Source organism: Ambystoma mexicanum, chromosome 3q (genome assembly GCF_040938575.1).
Source record: "Ambystoma mexicanum isolate Mex_15411 chromosome 3q, UKY_AmexF1_1, whole genome shotgun sequence".
Classification (NCBI taxonomy): Eukaryota; Metazoa; Chordata; class Amphibia; order Caudata; family Ambystomatidae; genus Ambystoma; species Ambystoma mexicanum.
In genome coordinates, this window is record NC_090926.1 from 73,676,396 (window position 1) to 73,701,986 (window position 25,591).

At 46.7% G+C, this 25,591-nt stretch overlaps 1 protein-coding gene across 3 annotated transcripts in view; it reads right to left on the bottom strand.

The window, feature by feature from the left end:
• Positions 1 to 25,591, bottom strand: part of TMEM106C (transmembrane protein 106C) — a 783,213-nt gene that overhangs the window by 503,441 nt on the left and 254,181 nt on the right. Inside the window, exon 1 of one of the 3 annotated variants that reach the window (XM_069653182.1) lies at positions 198 to 280. The exons of the other annotated variants lie outside the window; for them this stretch is intronic. The gene's annotated coding sequence lies outside the window, so the exon portion shown is untranslated. Of the gene's footprint in view, positions 1 to 197; positions 281 to 25,591 lie in introns of those variants that run through there. 3 annotated transcript variants of the gene reach the window in all.

Below are 25,591 nucleotides of genomic sequence, written 5' to 3' on the forward strand. Positions count from 1 at the left end.
GTTCCAGCTGTGATTGGGACACCTGAACATAATCATAAATTGTATGTCCGGAGGATTGGCGGTCATGTAACAGAATAAATCATGCCTACACGTCTGTGCCGTGTAAAGCGAGAGTTAGTACCTATCCAGTAAACTCAAAGAGGCCAGCGTATTTACTACCAGCTCCATGACTGCAGGTGCCCAAAGGCACTTCTTACCTTAAACTGATGTCTCTCCATCCGGCTGTATTCTGGGCCGACGCAGCATGGTTACTACCTGTCGGCTTCTATTGCTGAACGCTATTAAAACTGCGAGTCTGCCGGGGATTAGAAGCTCCGTGAGCACATGCACGCTCGTTGATGCAATGTTTATGGAAAAACACAGGCACCATTACTAAGAGGAGATCCCTACATAGATTACGATTGAACGCGACCTCAATAAGGTTCGCAGAAGTCGTCCAAACGGCACCTGGTGTATTAAAACTAATACAATATCCATATTTATATTGTAGGTAGTTTTTGGCGGTGTACAGTATATTCCTTGACTTGGCCTCATGATGGAGTGCTAGAGCGCTTGACGACGCTTATATTTATACACGATCCTGCTGGTGTTCAGCATTAAGGGTTCGTATAGCAATATCACCGGTATAGCAATATCACCGGTATATTGCAAGAGCTGCTTTTCATGATGGCGAGCATGCACGGACCCACTGGGTGCAGCCTGTTGCCATGGTGGTGCTGTTTTTTTACGTCTTGCGGTGGAACAGTGGCGTATGGGCAAGCAAGGCTTTTTCTACACAGTGTGAGCTCCCTGCAGCGTTGCTGCAGGCAATGTTCATTCTTCAGGGGAAAACACATACACAGATTTGATTAGCATGCGATCTCAAAGGGTCCTTTTTAATGTTACTAATAGTTAATTAGTAGCGTTTCATATTTCATAGTTAGTCGCCAGCAGGCTTATATTTCTATGCGTGTCTACTGGCATACAGCATAGGTCATCTGATTAGAAATTACTCATCTTGCTCCAAGCTCACAAGCCCAATGGTACTCTAACTCCAAAAAACTGAAGAATAGAAAAATGGAATGGGGGTGGGGCGTACAATGTTGCTCCTCTGTTCTGCGGGTTTCCTACAGTGATAAAGACGTAATGATGTGCATAACGTAACATGCATGAGTCCCAGTGCTTCACTGAATAGGTACTGGGAGATGTCATTCAGCCACAGGCATGTTGCCACAGGAGACTTCACATTGTGGCTAGAGTCTGTCAGCTCGTGTGCTCGCGCAGACCTCTGGTGTCAGTTCTAAGTCTGAACATCCAAAGTTCTCTTCTGAACAGGATGGCGCCAAGGTCACCTCCACATTTCGGCATATTTATTTTTGCCAACATTGTCCATATGAAGACTGAGTAAGCATGTTTTTGTAAAAGAAAATGTTCCACCATGGGGCAGTTAATTTTTTGGTACGAATGCATGATCGATGTATTGCGATCCTTGTTTTTACCGGTCGTGTGGTCAGGCTCACATATCTTAAGCCGCAGGGACATGTGATTATGTAGATAACATTGCTGGTATTGCCAGTGTCCATGGATAGCTCCAGCCTAGATCGATTGATGTGCTGTGCTCATCCGTGTTTGAGGGCATACAGTACAGTGTCCACATGGCACGTCCCATCGATCTGTAGTTATTCCATAAAGTCTTCTGGCAGTCCCTTTCTGTACGTACACACCAGAGAATCTCTAAGATTTCATCTGTGTTTTAGAGAAAATCTGGTGCCGACATTTTGTATCAGCCATAATTTCGGAATTTCCTGTTTTAGTCTGTTGGTCAATGGAGAGTAACTGAGGACAGCTGTGATGTTGTCCTGTTCGTCTGTTCTTTTTGCATGTTGTTCCAATGTAGATTACCCCTGCTAGCTGCGCAGGGAGTATTAATTCTATTAAAGACTAGGAGGCGAGCATTATGCTTCATCTTCCTTTATTCTACTCTTCACAGCAGTTCAACAAACACAATAAAACTCTTGAAAAGTGACCAACAACAAAACTTTTCTTTTAAAACTACAAAGTCCATGAACTTCTGTAGTCCAGGCTCCTTCCGACAGCCACAACCCACTTCCTGTACATGGGCTCCTCCTCTGCTTTTACTCGCTCTGAATGTCCATGTAACTCTCATAACTGTTCCTCGCTAACGGCGCGAAGCCTCCATCAACTTGGTAACTCAACTGCCGAACTCGGCCTTCTAGACTCTTTTGTCTTCAGTTACTCTTCTGGTCTTCCCCTAATAATTAAAACAAATAGAAAGTCTTTAGGGTGGTGTCTACGTGTTGTATTTACTAACATAAGAGCAATACAAATGTAAATCGACAGTACAATACTCGGGTGGGAATTTAATGCTCGCCTCCTAGTCTTTAATAGAATTAATACTCCCTGCGCAGCTAGCAGGGGTAATCTACATTCTATGACAAGACTGGAGGCGAGCATTATGCTTGTTCAAAGCTCCCCCAACACCGTAACTGCTACATTCTCTGTTGGTTTAAAATAAAACTCTTTGAACGTGCGTTCACACGACCAGTCTGCTGCTAACATTATTTCCTTTAAAGATACACCAGCCCTTACGGCTCTCGAGGCCATTGCCCCTCTCACAGAATGAGCTCCATACATGCTCACATTCACTCCTGCAGCCTGCATAATCTCTTTCACCCATCTCGCGATAGTTGCAGCAGTTACTGCGTGAAAAGGCTTCCTACGAGCTATCAGAAGCTGCGTGGTACCTACTGCTCTATATTCCGCCGTCCTGCTCTCGTATTCCTTAATGCAACGTGCAACTCACCATTTCCCATTACTCGGAAAATAGGGATAATGTACCGACGTGGTCCCTGTCTTAGTTCTCTTCACTATCGAGAAAGTCACTCCCTCCGGCCCGAACGACCTCCTGGACACCTCCAATGCTCTCACGTCGGACACTCGTTTACAGGATACCAGGCACAATAGCATAGCCAGTTTGCCTGATAACTGCTTGAGAGAGAGGTACCTATCTGATGGCCAATCTGCTAGTAATCGTAGCACTATCGCTACGTCCCACGTCGAGCTATATCTGGGCTCCGGTGGCACTTTAAACTTTGCTCCTCTAATGAGCCTTACTACTGCGGGGTGTTCTCCTGCCGGCCCTCCTTCAATCGGCAAATGACCTGCTGAAATGGCCGATCTGTATACTCCTATAGTACGGAAGGCTCTTCCGTCCTGCAACAAATGCGCCAAGAAGTTCAAAATTTCCACTACAGGCGCTGAAATGGGATGAACACCTCTGTTCCTACACCAGCTGGACCACCTAGCCCAAGCTGCGTCATAGCTCCTCCTAGTGGATGGCGCCCAGGATTCAGCGATAAGCTCCGCAGCTTGCTTCGAAATTCCTGGCAGCGCCCAGCGTCTCCTGATATCCTGCACGCGACTAACGGGAGTGTCCCTCTCACTCTCAGAGGATGAGATGACCCAACTGGGTCCGTGAGTAGTCGCTCTCCATCTGGTAGTACCCTGGGTAAGTCCGTCACTAACTCCATGAGCGTCGGAAACCATACCTGGGACTTCCACCCGGGCACAACTATCACCAGCTCCGCCTTCTCCCTCCGACATTTCGCTAGAACTCTGTCCAGCATCACAAAGGGAGGGAAGGCGTAGTGTGTGCCTCCGGACCACTCCTGCAGGAAAGCATCTGTTCCTTGTGCCCCTGGGTCTAACCTCCAGCTGAAGTAATTCCTTGTCTGGGTGTTGAGACGGGAGGCAAATAGGTCTATGTGCACCGGGCCCCATCTCGCGTTCAATTCTCGAAAGACTACCGGATCTAGTCTCCAGTCGCTGGAGTCCGTCAGATACCGCGAGTTCCAGTCCGCCACTGCATTCAGGGCGCCTGGTAGATATTCTGCTGTCACTGACGTCTTCGATGCTAGGCAGAAGTGCCATAAATCCTTCGCTAGTTCCGCTAACATCTTGGACCTTGTCCCCCCTAGGTGGTTGATATACCGTACCGCCGATATGTTGTCCATCTTCAACAGGACACAAGATTTTACTCTGTCTCTCGTGAATGCCTTGATCGCAAACGAACCCGCCAAGAGCTCCAGACAGTTTATATGAAGGCGGAGTTCCTCTTCGCTCCACTTGCCTCCGGTCTGTAAAGACCCGCATCTGGCTCCCCAGCCCTTCCGGCTGGCGTCCGATTCTATGATCAGATCTGGCCTGTCTCCGAATATGGCACGCCCATTCCAGGCGTCCATATTCCTCAACCACCATTCTAGTTCCGTAATGGATTCCGAATCTAGGGGTACCGACTGATGATACTTCAACCCTTGCTGAAGGTGTCTGATCTTCAACCGCTGCAGCGCTCTGTAATGCAGCGGGCCCGGAAATATGGCTTGGATAGATGCCGCTAGCAATCCCACTATCCGCGCCAAAGTCCTGAGCGATACTTGCTGCTTCTCTAAACATGTCCTGATCTCCCTCTTGATATCTTTTATCTTTCGAGGTGGGAGTTCTAGAGTCGCTTTCCTGGTATCTAGCACAAACCCCAGGAAATCTAACCTTTGTGCTGGCGTGGTGTCGGACTTCTCTGTATTCACCAGAAACCCTAGTGATCCTAGAAGGTCCTGCACCCACTGTGTCTGGTACACCAGCACCGCCCGATCCTCTGCTAAGAGTAAGAGATCGTCCAGATAAATGATCATCCTCACTCCCTTCTCTCTGATTGCCGCTGCTACTGGCTTCATCAGCTTCGTGAAAGCCCAAGGCGCTGATGCAAGACCGAATGGCATCGTTTTGAATTGCCAGAACTGCCCCTGCCAGTGAAAAGCTAGGAATGGTCTGTATTCCTCGAGAACTGGGATTGTCAGGTATGCGTCCTTCAAGTCGAGACGCGTCAACCAGTCTCCCTCTCTCAGGGAGTCTCTTAGCTGATGGATACCCTCCATCTTGAAATGTCGGTATATAATCCATCCGTTGAGCTCTTTGAGATTTATAACTGGCCGCACTTTCTCCTTCCTGCGGACCAGGAACATGTTGCTCACAAACCTTGGCGCTGCCTCGCATTTCTCTATCGCTTGCTTGCGCACTAATTGCGCTAACTCGCTGTCTAAGCATGCTTGCTCTGCTAGCGCTAGCTTCTGCCTCTGAGGCCTGCTGGACTGCACTGGGTCTTCTACAAAATCTAGGAGCAAACCTCTGACGGTCTGCAATACCCAGGAATCGCTTGAAAGCGCGCGCCAATTTTCCAAAAACCTGCGCGTCCTCCCCCCTACGGGGGGATAAACCTTCGCTCTCACCTGGTGTAAAACCTTGGCCTCGCCCCGATCCTCTGGATCTGCGTCCTCTCGGGAACCTCCCTCTGGACGGGAAAAAGGTGTCCTGGCCCTTGTTCTCCCAGTACTGGGCTCTGGATGTATGGGATCTTCTTCCCCCTTGGCCGCGACCGGCTGCTCGACCCCTGAAATGGCCGGTCCCGCCAAAAACTCTACTTGGGAAGATCCTGCGGATCGATGCCTGTGCCTTCTCTAAGGATGCATACGTTCCGACAAAGCGTCCCATCTCCTTCCCAAATGTCTCACCAAACAGGAGACCCTGAGCTCCTTCTCCCGCTTCATAAGAAGCCAAATCACTAAGCTTAGGGTCAATCTTCAGAAGGAGACCTCTACGCCGCTCTGACGCAATGGCGCTGTTAGCGTTCCCAAGAAGGCAGACTGCCCTCTGGGCCCAGCCGGCGAGAGCCTCGGGGTCCACCTCTTCCCCGGTATCCTTTGCCCTCTCTGCGAGGTCCATAATCTTCGCCAGCGGGCCGGCTAGGTCCAAAACTTTTTCCTGGCAGCTCCTCCAGGATCTATCGATGCCCTTGCGCGGGTCCTTGACTGATTTTGACACAAAGGTCAACATCTTTGGGTCGAGTTCGGGTGCCTCAGCTACCTTTCCCGGAAGGTCTGGGCATGGACACTCAGCCCGAAGGCGCTGTCTTACTTCCTTGTCTAGCGCCTTGCGCAACCTTGCCGCCATATATTGCGTCACCCGGGGACATGGCTGCCATTCCGAGGACCTTGGGTTGCGGATACTGTCTGGGTCGAACATATCGTCCTGGGGCTCCAGGAGATGTTTCTCCTTTCGCACCTTCTTTCCTCCGCTTGGGATGGCCCAGTCGTCTTCCGCGACTTCCTCGTCTCCCTGCGAGGTCCGATCCTCTACCAGCTCTTCTTCCGAGCTAGGGTCTTCTCCAGCTATTTCTTCCCCTGGAGATGGGGTCAAGAGGTGCGGCACTGTCTGACGCTGCAAATAAGCCTCCTTCAACTTCGCAAACGCGTCAACCACCTCTGGGGCCTTGTCTTCTGCCCCTTCCAAAGAGCCCCGGGGGTCGTCAGAGAATTTTCTCTTAAGGGCTGTCTTACTCCCCTTACTCCCCTCTTCCGAGGGTTCTGCGGGCGTGCTTTTCCAGGTCTTGGTGCTTGTACTGGGTTGGGATAGCCATGCTTCCAATGACTCCAGTCTCCTCTGCAGGGGCCTGACCCCTTCCGCCACTGCATCTACTAGGGAGGTACCCAGCACTTTCTTGAAGCTGGCAGCGAGGTCCTCATTCTGTTCCTCCTCGCTCCACTCGAACTCCGACATTATGCCGATGTGCTCTGTGCCTAAAATACCTGCCACAGGTGTCTTAGCACGCCCCTGCTCCCTTAGATGCACTGCTATACGAATATTCACTTTTTTTTTTTTTTTTTTTTTATTTTCGTGGCTGCACCGACCTCTTTTGCCTTCTGGCCAGCTGCGAGACACCTCGCTTCAAGCGCTGTCTTTCCTCTGCACTGGGCTTCTCACTGCCCCTTTCCTCCAGCTGATCTCCCTCAGCTGTTGATCTGCAGCGCTGCGACCGAGGGATCGCGTGATGAATTACAGCTGAAGCTGTAGTAACTATCTCTCGAAGCCTTTCCTTCTTTAAAGTCGCTTCCGACTACGATCGGCTTCTGCGCGAGGCAGAACTCGCTATTGGCTCCTCCCACCCGCGGGTGGGGGCTCGCTCGCGAGAGCGCTATTCGCTCGTTTCTTCCCGATCGTAGCTCCGCCCACCCGCGGGTGGGGGCTCCCTGAGATCGGCGCTTCCCGCGCTCGCGTGTGCCGGCTCCACCTCTCCAAAGGAGGGGGCCGTTGCGCGAGCAGCGATGAGCTCTGCGCCGCTCGCGAGGCCGGCCGCACCCCCGAAGTGCCGGTAATGCGACACGGGGTCGCCGCCTCGCGAGCCTACTCCACTGCGTCCCCGCGGGAACGCTACTCACCTGTGGGCTCCTGCGACGAGGTCGCCGCCTAGTATAAAACACCTACTGTGCCTGCCGCGCCGCGCCGTGCCGCCCGCGCGCCCTGTGAACACTGCCTATAGAGGCAGAAACAACCTCTGCTTGCCTATTAGTGCATAGCCCTGCACTGATAAAGCTGTTTGCTACCCCAATAACCACTCTCTCCAGTCAATCCCCCCAGACACACGGAGAGGAAAAATGAGGTACTTATCTGCTTGAAGAGCAGTAAAAGAAGAGGAGGAGCCCATGTACAGGAAGTGGGTTGTGGCTGTCGGAAGGAGCCTGGACTACAGAAGTTCATGGACTTTGTAGTTTTAAAAGAAAAGTTTTGTTGTTGGTCACTTTTCAAGAGTTTTATTGTGTTTGTTGAACTGCTGTGAAGAGTAGAATAAAGGAAGATGAAGCATAATGCTCGCCTCCAGTCTTGTCATAGAATGTGGAATGTGTCTTGCTCTTTTCCTCGCATGTCAGACTATTTTATTAGGATTTATGGTATACTGTGGATCCAATCGCTCAGTCTTTCGCCGCCAGGAGCACATTTATAAAGTTCACTTGTAGAAGGCTCCATATCATGGTAAAGCTCAAAAAGTAATTCTGTATAATATATCTTTGTACAAGCTGTGTATAAGCTCCTCATTGCCTTCAAAGACAATACAAATATCATCAATGTTTCTTGACCAGATATTTATGTTGTACTTGAAAGGATTACCAATATCATAAATGGTAACTTTACTTTTTCGAATTCTGCTACATAGAGATGGGGGCTAGGCTGGGGGCACAGATCCACCCCCCCCATTGCTCTACCCGATATTTGTTCAAAAAATTATTTTTCATAAATCAAGACGTTTTTTGTGAGGGCTGTTTCTGCCAATTCCATGACAAAGGTCACCAGGATGTCTAATGATGGCTGTTTTTCTCTCACTATCAGATCAATAACTGAGTGTTTCACCTTGGGAAATCTTTGTATACAAGGCCTCCATGTCGAGGGTCACAAGGATTCTTTTTCTAGTTATATTTTAACCCCTTAGTCCAGAAGAAAGTGGATTCACACTTGCATAGTTCCACTGAAACCAGTCGGCCAGACAGATTTTCGGATGACCAATTATCAACTGGCCACCATTTCTCTTTAAACTTCACATCTTTTGAGTCAAATGACGCAGGAGCATTAAAGCACTGATTTTTCTTCTGCTTAACTAATAATCCAGACACGTTTTTCCCCTTTTCCCCCGAATTTTTAACATGCGATTCATACTCAGTCCTTTATGAATTGGGCATTCCAGTATGCCAAGAAATAGCCAGAAGAGAGTCAGTCTCTTTTCTTTCCCCTCACCCTAGATGGGCGGCTCACCACCTCCATCTTTGAAAATTTCCCAACATTTTCATTGCTTTGATCTGCCTCAAATCGAGGGGTGAAGTAGAACGCCAGAATGGGGATAGGTTGACCAAAGTCTAAAAGAGGACTGGCCTTAAGTGGCCTGAGGCCCTACCATTAATACTGCTTCACATTCAAACTAAACCTAATAGAAAGCATAAGCTGTCACACCATTAGATCAAACTGGGCACCCTATGGCATTGGCTAATGATCTTCCTCTTTCAGAAAGCAGTTTGAGTCTCCACTTGCAAGATGATGCAATTATGAATTATTTGAAGTCCCTTGTGAAGGGTGTCAGATCTCACTATCTGCTGGTCAAGTTAGGACAGTTGGAACCTGCCGACTGACCCTGTCACACTATCAAATTATGGGTGCTGGTTTACCTGCGAGTGCACTAGAGAAAGTCAACATTGCAGATGCAGTGTTTGGGACCCTTCCAGATTTTACTGACTACTCAGACCTCCATCAAACGAGAGCAGCAGTCAGTATAGGTCCATGCCCTCAAATGCAGGTAGGTGCAGCCTTCATCTCAAACTTTACAGTCGACAACAGGGACTCTGAAGAGCCCTGCTTCTCTCGCTTCTGGAGACATTGCATCATCAGGATCATCCCCATCCAAATCTCTTCCTGTATGTGACCATGACTTCCAAACGCCTGTTCGAAGGGGTGATGATACTTCAGTGAAGATTTGATTGTCGGCGTCAGACGAAAATGCAGTCTGATCACCAGTGAGTGCTGACAGAGAAGCAGAGACCAGCAACAGCCTACTTCTGCGCTCCAGGATTCTGAATCATCATGTCAGTGCATGTATAATTTCTGTTGATGAAGAGGATTGTGCAACGATTAGATGATCCATTGAAAACAATTCACTTCTGCCCATTCCATTTAATAGAATAAGCCCACATCTACATACTACAATACCTTTCCAGCAAGTTGAGAGTCAGAGAACCAGAAGATGGAGCGGCAAGGAACGCTTTTGCACACAACATTTCTGGCTCCATCGCTACACATGTGTTGCCGGGTTATTCTGGTTTACTGATTCTGGTTCGGATGTACAAGATGGATTTTAAGAACGCAAGACATTGAGAATTTTGAGTGTGCCAATAAACCAACAAGGAAATCTCCGTTCCTGGTCAGCATTGCTGTTATTTCTGCTCATAGCTTTGTATGCAGAATAGGCTTTTGAACTACACCAAGAATCCTGCATTCATAATATTCTGATTGAACAAACTATAAACGTTTGAACATTGACCTTCCATGTCTCCTGTTTTTATTATTGGTTTTGATTGTTGAAGCTTTTAATACTTATTGTCATCCATCACAGTGCCTGGATGCTCATCCTTGGATTGAAGATAAAAACACTTTTTTACTTGCAACCTGGACATATTCCTGCATCCAGAATGTGTCAGATGCTGGATCAATGCACATCTTCTACATAATCTCTACTGCAGTTTCTCTTTTGCACCAGTCCCTTTAAACTGTGTGAAAATTAAGTGACTTGAAATTAGTTTTTAGGTTTTACAGTCCAAAACCTTGTTCTCGTCGTTATTCACAATTGGGTATTTCAGGCTTGCCAAATGTTCCTCCTCCTTATCAGCTTCACAAGAAATTGATTGCAATATTGATACATTTCTCCTGTTAAAGGCCTTCTGAGTTATACCAAACATGGGCCTTTGTTTATAGGAATAAGCACTAGCAAATAACTCTCCATTTATACAAAACATCAATATAATCAATGTGTCCTTCTCTTTTAATAAAGGATTTTCTTTCACCTAAAGTTTATATGTGGCTTCTCGCCAAATATCTGTTTGCCCAGGGACTGGGCTGGAAGCTGGTCTATGGAATATGTGCTACCTTGCTTCAAAGCTTTATTAAACTGCTATCCCACCCAAAAGATAGAAAAGAATCTGGCTAAGAAACGATTTCTGAAGTGATGGGTTACTAGATCATAGGAGTGGGGATTAAACTCACCCAGGACTAAATTCTTATTGCCACTCCTCTTAGGTACAGTGGAAAATGACACATCAAAAGCGCTCCAATTAATCACGTGTAAATGGATTTGCATAATATGGTGCTGCAAAATAGAATTACCTCAAAAGCAGGCTTTTTTGCCGTGGTCGGATCAAAAGTTTGTACATTTGTCCCAAATCATGCAGTTAACCTTAATGATATTATCTGTGACTATATCTAACAGAAGGAATATTTACACAGGGTGGTTGGTCCCTTTGGTCCTGGCACACCAATTTTATTTGGTCAAGAGCTTCTATAATCTATTAGATCCTTTTGTTGTACTAGTAGTAATATGTTTATTTGTAGTACAAAAATCCATCAAACATATTTGCGGCAAAACATCAAGGAATTAAACTGTCAAATCCAAAAAGGATTTAAAAAAAGAAAAAACATTAAATCACAATTCATCAGACCTTATTTCCATAAAATAGATAACATTGAACAAAAGAATTACAGGGTTAAAACATCGGATGTTGCCATGACGCAATTATTGTACCACCATCTTGGTAAGAAATTTCATTCTCTGTTTCTATGCTGCCTTATGGAAACATTGCAAGAGCAAAAGCAACTCCCAGATTGGGGAGAGACAACAAAAACAAGAAAGCAGGTCTGCAAAAATGAAAACCGTTGGTCCTGAGCACATTTAATAGTTATTTTCAAGCATCCCTGTAAAAAGGGGAAAAACAACGCAAAGTAAGGCACTGATTCCTCCTTGCCACACAGGCAAGTCCCATCACCCGAGTTCTGTGCACCTAGCCAGGTGCATGTTATGATCCTTAAGTGGAGGGCATTTAGGCTGGCTCTGGTCAAAATAATCCAGTGATAAGAATTAGGGACCATGGTGAGATAGCTAGCCAGATCCCCACCCTGACATAGCGGCAGGTGCAGCCTGACAGGGGGTTTACCTAAATTCTTGTACTCCTTTATGCTATTAAACTCGCCAGAATTTGTCATTGAGCTGCTGGGTGGACAGATTTTTCAATCCTTTCCGGGATAGACCCGAAAAACCTAAAACCCTTTTGTGTAAAAAATAAGGCCGCCAGGTTTTTGACTATTACTCATACTCTCAAGATTTTTGAGCAGTAGTCTAGTGAGAGCTCCCTCTTGACTAAACCACACAGCTCACCACAAAAGGAGTGGCTTCAAAGATAGTATGCCTGTCAGGAATGGTAGGCCAGTTTCCAGATTAGAATAAAAGACGGGGTGGATCAGGGCACACTGAGAAGGTGGGCAAGGACGATATTCTCCCCACCTATAGATTCTCCAGATTGAAATTGTCGTAACTTGACTCGTTGTGAGGAATATATGGGCCTCTGTCCCCAAGTTCCACACGGAGAGAAGAAAAATCACTCCCCGTGCGAGCCTTGATGCCACAGGCGGTGGTTGTTGTTGGTTGTTTCGCAGGAACAGACGCCGCCGAGGACCCCAGAGCTGTGGAATGAATTAGGTATTAGTACAAACAAAAACAGTACTGTCAACAATGTAACTGGTATTGAAATAGGTCTTCCCCAAAGGTTATATTCTAACTGACAGTAACTCTGAGGCTGTGGTGCAGGGAAGCAGCGGTAATCCTTCAAAGCCAAGATGCCAGAAACTCAGCGCTGGCTACCACCTGATGATTCTTGGAAGTATTAAACTGTGGTAACGTAGCAGTTCGAGGAACTCTGGAGAGCGTAGAATACTTGACAAAGCAGATAAGGATAATCCAATCAATCCATGAAACGTGAGCTAAAGTCAAAAGGTCCGTAAATCCAAGCAGAAACCAAACGCCAAATCCAAGGAACAAGAAAACCCAGTCCGTAATCCGTAAGCTTGAGATCTGTAACCAAATGAATCCAATATGACTCGAAAACGCCAAACAGTGTTGCGAAACAGCTATGAAGCGACGAGTGATTCAAAGTGCGTCACTTTTATACCTGTCGACTCCTGATCACATGAGCGGAGCTCAGGGCATGTGACCGAGAGTTCGGCCCGGAACCAGGAAGTAGTTGTTGTCGATTACTCTTGCTCCAGCCCTCTCGCAATCTCCATGGCAGTTGCAAGCGGAAACGAGGGAAGAAATAGTATCGCCCTCTGATAGAGCCTGGAAGTTGGTGACGTATCCCTCGCACCACAGGTAGCGTGATCATGTGGAGGGCTGACTGTGACTTGGAGATTCTCGCTGTGTTATGTGTCAGAGAATCACTGCGGATATGCGTGTTCTGTAAGGCGGTGCGCCTGGTGTGCCTGACCTTCCTACTGCGCATGACAGAGCCCCCCCCAATGGCCCAGGACCACGTGGGCATGCGGGATGGTCCAGGTGGAAACGAGAAACCAGCCGCGGGGCATGGACATCTGCCTCAGGGATCCAACATCGCTCCTCCGGGCCAAAACCCGCCCATTCCACAAGATACTGGAGACCACCCCTAACCACACGGGACCCCAGAATGTTCGACACTTCATACTCCTCAGAACTACCCACAAAAACGGGTCCCGGGGCAGAGCGAAGACGGGTAGGAGCGAGCAAGGTTTTAACAAGGAGGTATGAAACACAGGATGGATGCGCTAGGAAGAGGGAACAGAGAGGCGATAAGCCACCGGATTGATCACAGCAGAAATCCTATAAGGACCCACAAAACGGGGAAGTAATTTGCAACACCCTGGTAATCGGAGGAAAGCCAAACCCTTTCCCCCACAGAATAGGAAGGTGCCACAGCTCTCCGCCTATCAGCCGCAGACTTCGCCGACGCCTGAGCCTCGCGAAGATGAGTGAGTGTCTGGGCATGAATAGCAGATAGGTCACGGGCACAAGCAACCGCAGCAGGATTAACAGAAAGTGTGAAATCAGGAACAGGCGAGGTATGGGGATGTTGACCATACAGAACATAAAAGGGAGAAGAACCAGTGGAGGTGTGCAAGGAGTTATTGTAAGCGAATTCAGCAAGGTGTAGGACATTTAACCATGATTGTTGGTGCTGTAAGATGAGACAGCGTAAATACTGTTCCATGGCCTGGTTCACCCTCTCAGTCTGGCCATCCGTTTCTGGATGATAGGCGGATGAAAAACGGGAATCAATGCCCAGGAGACCTGTGAGCGCCCGCCCGAACCGAGACGTGAATTGCGGCCCTCTGTCCGAGATGATAACTGTGGGTAGCCAAAAAAGACAGAAGACAGATTTAAAGAATAGGTTGGCTAGGGTTGGGGCGGAGGGTATGCCAGAACAGGGAATAAATCGAGCAAGTTTAGAAATAGAATCCACCGCCACCCAAACTGTGTCGAAGCCCTTAGTTCGGGGTAAATCGTCACAAAATCCATCGACACTGTGTGCCAGGGTTGAGGGGGTACAGGCAAAGGATGTAACAGGCCCACTGGACGCCCCCGACGATGCTTGCACTGGGCACATATTGCACATGTTTTCACATAGCCCTCAACATCGTGTTTCATGGATGGCCACCAACACCAGCGTTTGAGGAGATCCAACGTCCTCTTTTGTCCAGGATGTCCATTGATAGCACTGTCATGGGACCACTCCAGAGCAAGGATGCGGGTCTCTGTTGTTGGTAACCATAATTTATTCTGGATGAAAGGTAAACCATCATGAAACACTGGATTCCACTCTGAGACTTGTTCAGGATGTAATGAAACCCATGTTCGAATCGATTTCATTAGTGGTAAAGGAGGTGTACATAGACAAATGACATGTTGGTCTAATAGAGTTTCCGGAAAAACAGGTAGGGAGACTCCGCCAGGGGAACGTGATAGTGCATCTGCCTTTCCATGGGACAAGCCTGATCTATGTTTGATCTGGAAGTCGAAGGCCGCAAAGAATAAATGCCATCGCACCTGCCGACTATTGATACACTTGAGTGAGGCTAAGTCCCGGATATTACAGTGATCTGTGAATACCGTGATAGTATATCCGGCCCCTAACAGATGATGTCGCCAAACCTGAAAGGCATCTTTGATGGCTAATAATTCTTTTTCCGTGACAGTGTAATGGCTTTCGGTAGGGGAACATTTTCGGGAATGAAAGGCCACTGGATGTAATTGACCTGTATAAGGGCAATGCCGGGATAACACTGCGCCAAGGGCAAATGAGGATGCGTCTGCTTCCACTATGAAAGGGAGTTCTGGATCGGGATGTTTCAGAATGGGGGCAGTAGTAAATGCTGTCTTTAATGCGTGAAAAGCTGTCTGATGTTTTTCTAGCCATACAAAAGGCACTTTGGGACTGGTTAGTGCAGTCAGGGGTGTTACAATGGAGTAAAAATCCTGAATAAAACACCTGTAATAATTTGAGAAACCCAGAAATGATTGTAATGCCTTAGGATTACTGGGCTTCGGCCAATCCAACACAGCACAAACTTTAGAATGATTCATGGATAGACCCCCGGGCGTAATATGGAATCCCAAGAACTCCACACTGTCAGTATGAAAATGACATTTCTCGGGTTTAGCAAAAAGTGAATTTTGGCGAAGACGGGACAAAACCTCGCGGACGTGTGTCACATGTTCCTTTAGGTTTAGTGAAAAAATGAGAATATCATCTAGATATACCGCTACACATACATCCAGCAAGTCATGGAATATCTCGTTCATGAACCGTTGAAATGTGGCGGGGGCGTTACAAAGCCCAAAGGGCATAACCACATACTCGAACAGCCCATACCGAGTACAAAAAGCAGTTTTCCATTCGTCTCCGGGGCGAATCCTAAACAAGTTATATGCTCCAAGGAGATCGAGTTTTGTAAAGACAGTGGCGTGACTTAATCTATCCAACAATGGAGTGATCAAAGGGATAGGATACCATTTTTTTATGGTGATGGAATTCAAGCGGCGGTAATCCACGCAAGGACGTAAATCGCCCTCCTTTTTGGGAACAAAAAAAATACGACTGGCCGCTGGTGAGGTAGAAGGGCGTATGTGACCAATTTTTAGGGCCTTTTCGATGTAATCCTTGAGAGCTTGTTCCTCCGAGGGAGATAGTGAATAAATGCGCCCTGAAGGAATGATGGAATCAGGAATTATGTCAATAGGACAATCATAAGGGCGATGCGGAGGAAGAATTTCAGAAGAACCCTTATCAAAAACTTCCTGAAAATCTTGGTATTCAGAAGGAATGCCGGTTACAACCGCCCCCACCAAGTATGGCTCTGATAATGAAGAAGAAGTGTCATCGTTCAACGTGAGTTGTGCTATGGCCCCCAAAGCACGTGGGGGTGAATCAATGCCTTCGGGTGCGGTGAGGCAAACATTTTGACATATTTCCGACTCAAACGGAACATGCCCAGACTTGCAGTCAATCAGGGGATTATGTTGTTTCAACCACAGAATACCCAATATCAACCCGAACTGTGGTGTCGATATTAAGTCAAAGGAAATCACTTCCTGATGGGTGTTCTGTATATTCATGGTGATTGGGGCAGTTTGTTGTCTGATCGAACCGGAAATCAATGCCGTGCCATCAACTGCATGTACAGGTTCTGGGTTTTGCTTGGTAACCAGGGGTAGATTCAATGACTTAGCCCAAATTATATCAACATAATTGCCTGTGGCACCTGAATCAATAACAATAGAAACTGTGTGAGTGACCTCTGGAGTGGGTTTCAAAGTAGCCTGTACCACCACTGGCCTAACCCTCCCAAAAGCAGGTATCATTTCCGTGGGAGTGGATGAACTGCTCGATCCGGCCCTCGAATCTAGGGTCGAGCAGTCTGAAAAACCAAATTTTTTGTCTTAGGACGCCGAGGACAGGTCTTTACAAAATGACCGTTTAAGCCACAATAATAACAGGCGTTGTCCGTTCTACGGCGTTCTCGCTCAATTTGGGAAATCGGGCTGCGGATTCCGCCTATCTGCATGGGTTCACCACCTGTATCTGTGGAAGAGGAGGTCTGAACTGTACTAGGAAACCCTGCTTCATTTTTACGTTCAGAACGCTGTGCGTCTATCTGTAGGGCGAGGTCAACTAGTTCAACATGTTGTGTGGGCAAAGAGGGTATGACAGCCATGGCGTCCTACATGGAATTACTGAGTCCTCTGTAAAACACCACTGCTTTCTTTGCTTCAGGCCAAGAGGTCTCGGCGGCCAATTGATTAAATCGTGCAATATATACTATGAGTGAACCCTTTCCTTGAGATAATTCCAATAACTCAAGATCCCAGGACTGGGCCTGGTGGAGTGTGTCAAATACCTGAAATCATTTCGGTGACTAGTAAGTCAAAATCATAAAGAACAGGTTGTTGTTTTCCAGTAACTGGTTTGCCCAGGCGGCAGCTGTACCAGCTAGATGAGATAATGTAAATGCTGCCTTTGTGGTGGAATCGGGAAAAGCCTGAGGTCTACAAAGAAAATGCAATTTGCATTGGTTTATGAATGTACGAAACTTTCGGGGTTCCCCATGAAATCTTTCTGGAGCAGCCAAAGGAAAGGGCGTGGGCACCAATACGGGAACTTGAGGTGCTACAGTGGGTACAATAGGTGGTTCTACTGCTGGTGGGGCCGCCGCCAAATCGCCAAACTGCATCAGCGGGTAAGGGATTGTGAGTACTTTGGATGAGGTCTAACCGCTGATGTATGGCGGTATTAGCAGCTGTCATTTCCGCCCTCAACACTGTGATTGCCTGTACCAATGCAGCAACGGGGTCATCGGCTGCGGCCTCCATATTCAACACAACCCGCGGCTTCACAGTCTGTCGTAACTTGACTCGTTGTGAAGAATATCTGGGCCTCTGCCCCAAAGTTCCACACGGAGAGAAGAAAAATCACTCCCCGTGCGAGCCTTGAGGCCACAGGTGGTTGTTGTTGTTGGTTGTTTCGCAGGAACAGACGCCGCCGAGGACCCCAGAGCTGTGGAATGAATTAGGTATTAGTATAAACAAAAACAGTACTGTCAACAATGTAACTGGTATTGAAATAGGTCTTACCCAAGGGTTATATTCTAACTGCCAGTAACTCTGAGGCTGTGGTGCTCGGAAGCGTCGGTAATCCTTCAAAGCCAAGACGCCCGAAACTCAGCGCTGGCTACCACCTGATGATTCTTGGAAGTATTAAACTGTGGTAACGTAGCAGTTCGAGGAACTCTGGAGAGCGTAGAATACTTGACAAAGCAGATAAGGATAATCCAATCAATCCATGAAACATGAGCTAAAGTCAAAAGGTCCGTAAATCCAAGCAGAAACCAAATGCCAAATCCAAGGAACAAGAAAACCCAGTCCGTAATCCGTAAGCTTGAGATCTGTAACCAAGTGAATCCAACGTGACTCAAAAACGCCAAACAGTGTCGCGAAACAGCTGTGAAGAGACGAGTGATTCAAAGTGCGTCGCTTTTATACCCGTCGACTCCTGATCACGTGAGCGGAGCTCAGGGCACGTGACCGAGAGTTCGGCCCGGAACCAGGAAGTAGTTGTTGTCGATTAGTCTTGCTCCAGCCCTCTCGCAATCTCCATGGCAGTTGCCAGCGGAAACGAGGGAACAAATAGTATCGCCCTCTGATAGAGCCTGGAAGTTGGTGACGCTTCCCTCGCACCACAGGTAGCGTGATCATGTGAAGGGCTGACTGTGACTTGGAGATTCTCGCTGTGTTATGTGTCAGAGAATCACTGCGGGTATGAGTGTTCTGTAAGGCGGTGTGCTGGTGTGCCTGACCTTCCTACTGCGCATGACAGAAATAGCCTGATAGCTCTATATTTCAAATATGTAATCGACTGAGGACTGCCTAATTACCTTGGCGAATCTAAACAAACCCCAAATAGTTAGATTCATTTTCAATCTTTGTCTGTCAATATTACTCTTCTAGGAGAGGCGTTCATTAAAACTGATCCCAGGTAAGCCTATGGCAGGTAAAAGCTATCGAGATCTGGGGCAACCTTTTCGTGCTGTCAAGAAATGCATGACATTTGGGCGTTTTGGGGAGTAGAACTGTATAGTCAGTATGCTTAGGGCTGGGAGCATTCTGCACCCAAACTGGGGGACGTCAGCATTTGTGTCTTCCAGAGTGGGTGTATGGGAATTTATATAAAGATTAAACAAGTTGGGAGCAAGGACACACTGCAGCCTAACGCCCTTTGCTACCCCTTATAGGATCAGTCAATTTACCCCCTCTGTCTTAACAAACCAGAACCTTGGAATTTATATGAAGATCGTCAATTATCTGGATCGGGGTCTCAGTGTGCCCATCTGGTCCAAAATCATATAAAGGAATTTCCTGTTTACATGGTCAAAAGCAGAGCTCAGATTCATAAAGGCCACGTAAATAGTAGAGCCCAGAAGGAGCACATATCTTGCCAGAATCAGATACAAGTTGAGGTACAGATTGACTGTACCCGTGCTGGATGGCAGACAGGACATTATGTTCCCTCACCCAGCCCTCCATTCTATTTATTAGTATCCCTGCAAAAAGCTTGGATGTTCCAGCCAGGAGGGCGATTGGACGATAAAAGCATGTGATGGATTTATCACCCTGCCAAAAGATCGGCACAATGACACCGGTCTTCCAACTGTCCAGGATGTGGCTGGTTATAATTAGGGCATTAAAGAACTGTGCCAAGGAGCCCGTAGGTTTGCATTCACACAGAATAGGTCCTTTGGTAACCAGTCTAGTCCTGGTGCTTTGAATGGATTTTGTTTCCGCGTTACAGTTAGAAGTTTGCCGACTGAGAAAAGGGACAGTGACTCGTCGGATTCTGATCAAAGATCCTCCTCGTCTTCTCAGATTCAGAGTTCTATCTGTACAGGGAATTGAAGTGCTGCATCCAGTCCTTCTCTCTTAGGTGAACTTGCGGGACTACAGAAGTTCCTAGATCCAATTCATACAGGTTCCTAACTATGATTCCCCAGAATGCCTTTGAATCATGGGCAGCAGCTGCAGTATGAAGATCCTTTTGATATTTGCTATATTATGTGAAATTATTGCTTATATATACACAAATCAGATGCACTTTTAATAGTTTTGGAAACAAAACTCTTAATGCAATGAAGGGTCAAGAAAAACTAATGCTGATGAAGACAAAACCGAAGAAATGTTTGAAAATCAAACTGGTTATCTGGAACTGATACTACAAACCATTACAAAGTCTGGGGCTATTTTCCACTTCCTGAAGGTGGGAATTGGGGGCGGGGGTTGGAACTGTGGAGGATGATTGCAAATGTATACAGATGAATGCTTAAAGAAAGTTGATGGGAAATGTAATTATAAGTGAATGTAAATGTAAAGAGCATGCCGATTCAATAATGGCTGGTTCTCATATTTATCATTAGACCTAACATCGCAGACGAAAGGAATCCCTTTTGAAATGCATCTCTGTAGGTGGAATGGAAAAGATAAACACATTTGTATTCTACTGCACATTATTTAGATATATGCTTACACTGGCAAAGGTATGTTAAGTCACATAAGGTAAAGATATTTCAAACAAATGTAGTTTGAGTAGTAAAAGGCATAATTATTACAGGTACACCTCTGTGTTGGTTATCTCCAGAAAGGAAAATTACCTTGCGCGTCTGGGGTTGCCTGGCTCTACAAAGTCATCCACTTATCCTATGGAGGTCAATGGCCCTCATTACAAGTTTGCTAGTACCCTGGCAGTGATTCTGCCAGGGTACCAGCAAACAAATGCCATTACCAGATTCCGAGTGCTGATGGTATATCCCCATTGCATGAGTCCCATAGGACTCCATGGGGGGGAATTTGATGGTATTACAGGCGTATAATATCAGCGATTTTTGCAGGTAAGGTGGCAGAATCACCTCCAGGTTTTATTTTTTATTTTTTTTACAAACTTTATTTTTATTTTCTTCCAAGAGCACAGGTTATACGCATACATAAGACAACATATACAATTTAACCATTCTTCATACATTCAATTCTAATTTCCTTCTGTTGTGGGCTCTTGAATATAACAGTTAAACAGTTGAACTCCCCACCACCCCCCACCTGCACCTCCCCACCACCCCCCACCTGCACCTCCCCCCTTTTCCACTGCTAATCTTGGCAGTGTTCGGGTGAGATGAAAAAGAAAAATATTAAACAGTTGGGTGCATTGCAGGATAGGTCTGTCTTTAACAGTCTTGCTTGGTCACAGAATAGAAACCTTAAAAAGGGTTCTGGGTTTAAAGTACATGTGCTCCCTATCTTTAGTAAACTCATGGAGGGGCATCAACGTATTCAAGTATTTGGCAAATGAGCCATATGCCAATGCTGTCACTGGAGCTCATTCCGCCCACCTCACAGACAAACTTGTAGTTGGCTGGTGCAGAAAACTGGCACTATACGATAATACCGGCATGTTTATTCCACACCGACCAACATGCAATGAGGGCCAATGTACTAAAAATGTATCAAGACGAGCCGATAAAGGGGCGGGACTGCTTGTGGATTGTATTTTCTTCTTGTCTGTGTTCACCCTGCAGTGCTGCAATTAAATATTTGACAAACCAACCTCACCTGAGATTTAAGGAGTCTGTTTTTCCGCGACAGGGGAAGCGATAAACAAGCCAACCCAATACCATTTATCAGCAATTGGAATGCCATGCTTTTGGAGGGTCAGGGAGTGAGACACATAACCTCTTGATCTAGGAATTTATGTTGAGCAGTTTCCCCCAAACAGGATACCTATGCTTACCCACAGACTTTGTGAATCCTGGCCAGGTAAGACGAAGAAGGAAAAAACAAGCAAATTGAGTGGCACCATTCCCTAAACGATTTTGGAAGATTCCAGCACCCAATCAAACAAGTGTGTATTAACTATATTCTATGTGCCTATGACAATTAGGCTGAGCTTAGTGTGGAAACAGAAGAAAACTGGAATATACATGCGTTGATTTTGAGTGTGCCAGAATGATGTTGCGTCTCCTTATGTAACATTCTGGCATTAAAGAAATTTAGCAGACCTTTTGCCAGCATAGCTGGTGCCTCCAAAGCTCCTTGCTGTTGCCCCTGTTCCACTTCTAAATGGATCGGCTCAAACCACTGCGTTATGGCTTGGTAGGTCGAAGTTAAATTATTGACAATAACAAAATGGGGCAGGGGAAAGTGAATGTTACCTGGCCCTATGGAGTCGAGTAAGAGGCAAACTGATGCCGACAGCCCAGAGGTGGCAGACTTTTGTCCCTGGCACTGTCAGGTGGGCCGACAGACGTGCAAGGCAGTGAAAGGAATCCATCAGGCAGAATGTATTCTGGCAGGCAGATTCCCAGCCCTCTGCGTCTAATGCAACTTGGAGGTGGAGCAGATAACTGATGAACCCCCCAAAAAGAGTAAACAAGCCTTATCAAGAAGGACTTGCTCCTCAAATCCCCAACAGAGAAAATGGTGCAGAGGGAAGAATTGAACACACAACAAAACACTCAATATGGACTCTGCTGAAGGAAATAAAAAAAGATTACTATGACAGCTGACAACATAAACGCAAAACCACAGGCACCAAAAATAAAATGGTGATGCGGCGGACATTCCCCCCTCCCCCACAAAGCCGAGTAGGATAAACATGCAACAGAGGAGAATGTGTAGTTCAACAGGAATTTATAAGGCTACATTTTTTTTAAACAGTTTTTATTATTTTATATAAAACACAGTAACTTACAGACTTGCATAAACAATTGTTCATACTTGATAGCCATACAGTAATACAGCCAGCATGCATTTCCGTTCTCATATACAGTTTCATGTTATTTTCACCCCCCCCACCCCTCCTCCCTTCCCGAGCCTACCCCACTTCTCAGCCTTCCACTACCTCCCCTATGGGCATCCCTCCCTCCTTCTCCCCCTGAGGGGCCGTCTTCCTCCGGGCTAGCGTGGTCAGGCCCGGACAGTGTAGCTACTATTTGCTTCCAGGCTGTCAACGTATCCACCTCTTCCTCCCCACCTCTGTTTGCTGCTTCATTCCACACCACTGTTTCAGCATTCGCCCATTTTTGGAGATCGTGCTATCAGGCTCCTACCTTCGGGCTTCTACTCGCTTTCCAACTCATTGCTATCCTACATTTGGCCAGTATATACGCCAGGTCCTTGAGTTTACTCGTATGTTTCAGTTTATGCGGCCTAGGGAACCCTCCTAACATGCACGCCCACAGGGAGTTCCCATCCAAATGTATCTCCTTTCCCGTCATGAGGTGGGCCACCTCCCTCCAAAACCTCGTTATTTCAGGGCATGCCCAGAACATATGTGCCATTCCTGCGTTCACCTCCCCACATATCGGACATGTTTGTGTTCCTGGGTTTTTAAATTTAGCTATCATCCTAGGGGTAATGTATGCTCTATGGGTAACATATAATTGAACCTGTTGCAACCTCACGTTCCTCGATACTTTCTTGTGGTAATCCTGTACCCTTACCCATAACCCATCTCCCATTGGTTCCCCAGCCTCCTCCTCCCAGTCTGTTCTCGTCTGGACCACCTCCTTCCCCACTTTAGACATCAACAGTTTGTATATTCGGGAGACCTTGTGTCCCCGATCTGACACATCATTAAAAGTTTCTATGGCTGTTGAGCCAGCACCGACTCCGACCATGTATTCCTTATCATCTTCACCAGCCTGGCGTATGTGATATATTGTCCTCGGTGTAATCCTGCATCTACCACCAGTGTATCAAACTCTATCGCCTTCCCGTCTTGCCACACATCCCCGAGGGTTGCTATACCGATCTGTTCCCACTGCCCTCTGATGTTCCTCCTCAGTTGCCCATCCATCCCATCCAGTGCTACTAGCGGCATCTACAGGGAGCACGGGAACGGGTTCTCCATTACTTGGCAGGCTCTTTGCCACATTTTCCCACCCAAATCCAGCAGCCTAGTCCTATTTTCCCGCGGCAGCTTCGACTCCCATTTCCATTCATTCAGAAAATAAGGAGTGCACTCTGCTGCAATATTGAAGTTGGCTAGCTAGATAGTAGATATCAAAATTGGGCAGTCTAATGCCCCCTTGTTCATATGGGTCCTGTAGCTTCCACAGCGCTATTCTATTCCTGGAATTGCACCATATGAACCCCCTGCATATACTCTGAACTTTAGCAAAGAATCGCTTGGGTATCATGTAGGGGATGTCACAAAATAATGAAATAGCCTGGGCAGCACCACCATCTTCAACAGTGCCACTCTCCCTATCCTAGTTAAGGTGAGCTTAGCCCAAAGTGTCATGCTATTTTCAATTTTAGACACTGCCTTCTCTGTATTTTGCTTGTGTTCAACTGCAACACTATGATATACATCTATTCCTGGGTATCTGAACGTCTCATTTTCCCATTTTATCTGTAATACCGGCAGTTTATGTTGTGGTATTCCCACATATCTACCAAGGGGGAATATGTTAGATTTTTTGGGGTTAATTGTTATGCCAGACAGCACCGCATATCGTTCCATAACCTCCAATATGTACTGTAGGTTTTCCTCAGGATACTTCATGTACAGCAGCAAGGCATCCGCGTACCTCGATATCAGATGTTGCCCTCCCTTCGTGCAGATCCCCATTTCTCCATATTGCTGCCTCAAGTATATCGCCTGGGGCTCAAGAGCTAAAATGAAGAGCATCTGGGACCACGGTCAACCCTGCCTAGTACCTCTGCTGAGTTGCCATTTTTCTGATATGGTCGCTCCCGTTCTGACTCGAGTCAGTGGTTTGCTGTATAGCAGTTGGACCCACTTCAAATACGCGGGCCCAAAACCACATTCCTTTAAAACAGCCATCAACCATGGCCATTTGACTGAGTTGAAGGCTTTCACTGCATCCAATGAAATCGCTGCCACCTCTTGGGAGCCCCCTCCGTCTGCTCTATAACGTCATGGAGCCTCATGAGGTTGTCGGATATGCTCCTGCGTGGGACAAATCCCATCTGATCAGGATGTATGAGTTGATTTATAACCGGTCTCATCCTATTGGTCATCACTGCTGTGAGTATCTTGCTATCCTGGTTGAGCATTGATAGAGGTCTGTATGATCCACAATCTGTGCTCAATTTATTGGGTTTAAGGAGCAGAATGATGATCGCTTACCTAAGGTACTCCGGTAACGTGCCCTTGTCAAACGCTTCATTTAGCATTGCTAGCTTCGGTGGGAGCAATTCCGACCAATAGGTTTTATAAAATTCACTTGGGAGCCGATCCGCCCCTGGAGCTTCATTAGTGGGTAGTAGCTTAATCACATGTTCTAATTCTTCTAACGTAATTGCAGCCTCCATGTTCTCTCTCTCCGCTGCCCCAATTTTGGGTACATTAATCTCGGTCAATGTTTCTAGCACGTCGATTTACTCCCTTTCGGTTATGTCTGTGTACAATCGCTCATAGTACCCAAAAAAACATTTGTTCACACATTCTTGAGCGTCTCGTGTCTGCCCATCCATCCCCTGCATTGCTCTAATTGGTTGTCTGGGGGTCTTGCTTTTATATAACCAAGCTAGTAACCTTCCAGGCTTATCTCCTTCTGCGTGCTGCCTTTCTACGTATTTTCTGTAATTTAGGTTGCATAGTCTTTCCCAGTGATCCCTACAATCTTGTTGGATTGTCTCAGCCTCCTCTGGGGGAACTCCCACCCTCCTGCATTTTGGTCTGCGCTTTCCTTTCTGCATCGTGCAATTCCTTTATTATCCCACCTTGTAACCCTTTTGACTTTAATATAGATGCTCCCCTCACTACCATCTTGATTGTCTCCCACAATGTACCAGCCGATCTCATACTACCGGTGTTGTGTTCAAAGTACTCTCGTATTTCTTCCTTCAGGTCTTTTCTAAACGCTGTCTTTTAGAGCCTCAACCCTGAGTCTCCATGTCGGGACTCTCGCCCTAGGAGGCAAGATCTGCCATGTCACTATCAAAGGCGCATGGTCTGAGAGGACTACCGCTTTGTATTCTGCTTTCTTCATTTCTCCTGTCAGCTCCAAAGCGACAAATATATAATCTAATCGGGTGTGCAGGTTTTGTGGGGCATACTAGTGAGTATTTTCTGTTCAG